The sequence below is a fragment of the Lynx canadensis genome, chromosome D3 (genome assembly GCF_007474595.2).
Source record: "Lynx canadensis isolate LIC74 chromosome D3, mLynCan4.pri.v2, whole genome shotgun sequence".
NCBI lineage: Eukaryota > Metazoa > Chordata > Mammalia > Carnivora > Felidae > Lynx > Lynx canadensis.
Genome location: NC_044314.2, coordinates 54,085,888 through 54,089,080, shown reverse-complemented (window position 1 = coordinate 54,089,080; position 3,193 = coordinate 54,085,888). Strand labels below are relative to the sequence as shown.

General features: G+C 45.3%; 1 protein-coding gene across 7 annotated transcripts in view; it reads left to right on the top strand.

The window, feature by feature from the left end:
- The window catches only part of DLGAP1 (DLG associated protein 1), a 328,162-nt gene that overhangs the window by 237,769 nt on the left and 87,200 nt on the right, over positions 1-3,193 (top strand). The gene's annotated exons all lie outside the window — the stretch shown is intronic.

The following is a 3,193-nucleotide window of genomic DNA, read 5'->3' as shown; positions in this document are numbered from 1 at the left end:
CACACACACACACACACACACACACACACACACACACACCACGGACACCGAATGAAACAAGCCAGTCACAAAAGAGACAAACACCACATGATTCCGATTACATGACGGGCTTTGAGTCGTCAAATGCATACGGACAGAAAGTGGAATGGCTGTCACCAGGGGCAGGGGGAGAGGAAAGAACCAGGAGCTGTTATTTTATGGAGACAGAGTTTCAGTTCTGCAAGAGGAAAATTCTGGAGACTGGTTGTACAACAATGTGAATGTATGTATCGAACTGCTCACTTAAAAATAGTTAACATGGTAAATTTTGTGTTTTATATATATTTTACCACATTTTCCCTCCAAAAAAGGCTGCTGGAAGCAATCGTGTAATGGAAAAAACACATGGGGGGGCGGGTAGTGGGCAGGACAACCTAGGTTAACCCCATATATGCCACTCACTAGTTTGAGGGCAACATTCTGTTTATTTCCAGGTTAACAAGTCACCCCAAAACTTAGTACCTTGAAACAACAGCAACCATCTTGTTATTCCTCAGTTTCTAGGCCAGGAATTTGGGGACATCTTGTGCTGGGGAGTTCGGGTTCAGGGTCTCTCCCAGCCTGCAGTCTGGTGGAGGACCAGAACAACTGGGGGTTGGTTCAGCATCTCTCTCTCTCTCTCTCTCTCTCTCTCTCCTTATAGTCTCAAGGCTTCTCTGTGTGATCTTTCCACATGGCCGAGGTGGGCTTCCTTACAGGTGGCGGCCTCAGGACAACTGGACCCCCTCCATAGTGGCTCAGACTTCAGGCAGGCAGCTGTCCCAGGGAGTGAGGTAGAAATTGCATCACATTTTCTGATCTGGCCTCAGAGGTCATAGTGTCACTTCCTTCACACCCCCTTAGTCACAAACAAATCATACACCCCCTCTCCACCCCCAGATTCAAAGGGAGGGGAACTAGACTCCACCTCTTGACAGGAAGTGGCAAAGCTCCAGCGAGGGGATTGACCTAATGTAGCTCACCTCTCCAAGACAGCCATGCCCGCTCATTTACAGGTTGTGTCTGGCTTTGCCACAATGGCAGAGTTACATGTGTGGGACCAGAGACCGCATGGGCCACAAAGCCTAAAATATTTACCACTCGCTATAGAGAAGTTGGCTGACCTGTTCTAGAAGAACATGTCAGACGGAGATACTGTTGCACCCACCTCTGGCAGCTTACCAACCTCTCTGAACTTCACCTCCGTCTCCAAATCTGTAAAACGGAACGAAGGTCAGGTGTAAAAAGCACTTAGCACAATTCCGCACCCTCACAGGTAAAGTATAAAATGTAGCTCTTCCCTTTCCAGGCCTTATTACGATTTGAGAGCCACAGAACGATGACGAACAGTGTTGCCAGTTCCCGATTTTAGGCACACCTTGGAATTCAGGCAGACTCTACAGAGACCCTCTTTTAAAATTCATTTGTATTACTCCGGAGGAAAGAGATGTTTGCAAGAAGTCTTCTAAAAATGCAACGCCTTCATTTATCGGACGAGCTAGAGCAAGCACGAAACGGAGTGAAAGAGATCTGGAAAACTGGGAGCTGAGTGAGTGGGGAAGAGCAGGGGGCAGGGAATCTCCCTTTGCCTATGGAGACAAAGACTCCGGAACACATTTGTGCTCAGAGCTGCCTCTGCCACAGACAAAGCAAAGAAAAATGTTTTCCTGGCCTCCCTTCAGCCATCAGCTCCCCTTCCTATTTCCCTAAAGATTAGCTACTCCACCCCCACTGCCTCCCACCTGCCAAGGTCTCCCTTGGATGTTTTCTCTCATCGCCTGGCTATTTCCAAGGCCAGTTCCCCAGCAACTCCCTCAAAGATTATCTGCCTGTGACCCAGCTTTCCTCCCTGCTCCAAATTCAAAAAGGGGCATCCGGGAGCCTGTCTATTAAGTGCCCCTGGACTCTTTCTCTTTAGAAGCAAGCTTCTATTCAAGAAAATAGACACACCCCAGCTAGCACTTACTGTGGTAACAGTAGACCTACCGGTCTCAACTTTTCTACTCAGTTACTGAAAACCACCAAAATTATCAACTCTATTTATCCAGCATATGAAAAATTACGTTCTGTCTCCTCTCCAAGTTATGTTTGAAAATCTACTTAAAATAATGGGGCACCTGGGTGGCTCAGTCAGTTAAGCCTCTGACTTCGGCTCAGGTTGTGATCTTACAGATCATGAGTTTGAGCCTCGTGTCGGGCTCTACACTGTCAGCACAGAGCCGGCTTTGGATCCTCTGTCTCCCTCTCTCTGCCCCTCCCCTGCTCGTTCTCTCTCTCTTTCTCTCAAAAATAGAGAAACATTTAAAAATAAATAAATGATATGGAAACCAATTTGACAATAAATTATATTAAAAAAATAAAAATAAACAAAACCTACTTAAAATTAATAAATGAATGAATGAATAAAATCTACTTAGCTTCACCCTAAGCAATGTTGGAAGAATTGTTCCTTTTTAATGTTTATTTATTTTTGACAGACACAGAGAGAGAGAGAGAGAGAGAGCTCACAAGCAGGGGAAGGGCAGAGAGAGAGAGAGCGAGACACAGAATCCGAAGCAGGCTCCAGGCTCTGAGCTGTCAGCACAAAGCCCAATGTAGGGTTCGAACTCATGAACCGTGAGATCATGACCGGAGCCAAAGTCAGACCCTCAACCAACTGAGCCACCCAGGAGCCCAGAACTGTTCCTTTTTAATGCAGCTATTTGTTGACATGTCATTTTTATATCAAATATTATGAGTGTTTTGGGATGGATGGGAGGGGGAGAGAGGGCCCTTTGGCCCTATTAATTTTTACAGCATTTTCCCCCTCCTATTTACCTAAATTTGTGATTTCATGCAAATTTTATAAAATATTTTGTGTTATCCCCAGAGCCTGAACTCCACAGAAGCCAAAGGCCAACTCAATTTATGCTGCCCCTGAAAGAATTGTGGTTTGGAAAAATTACTCAGATGGCTCCCGAAAAAGTAATAATTCTTATTACTACTGCTTTTGTTCCTACCACAACATCTGCAGAGCACTTTGCAATTTACAAAGGGCTTTCGCACCTGCTACCTCTTTCATGGTCACTGTAACAGCTGTCTTATAGTTATGGTCCCACTCTCCAGATTATTATAAAATGAAGCACCGAATGCATTCCACAGGTTGTTATACAATGTAGCATAGAATACTTAAGCG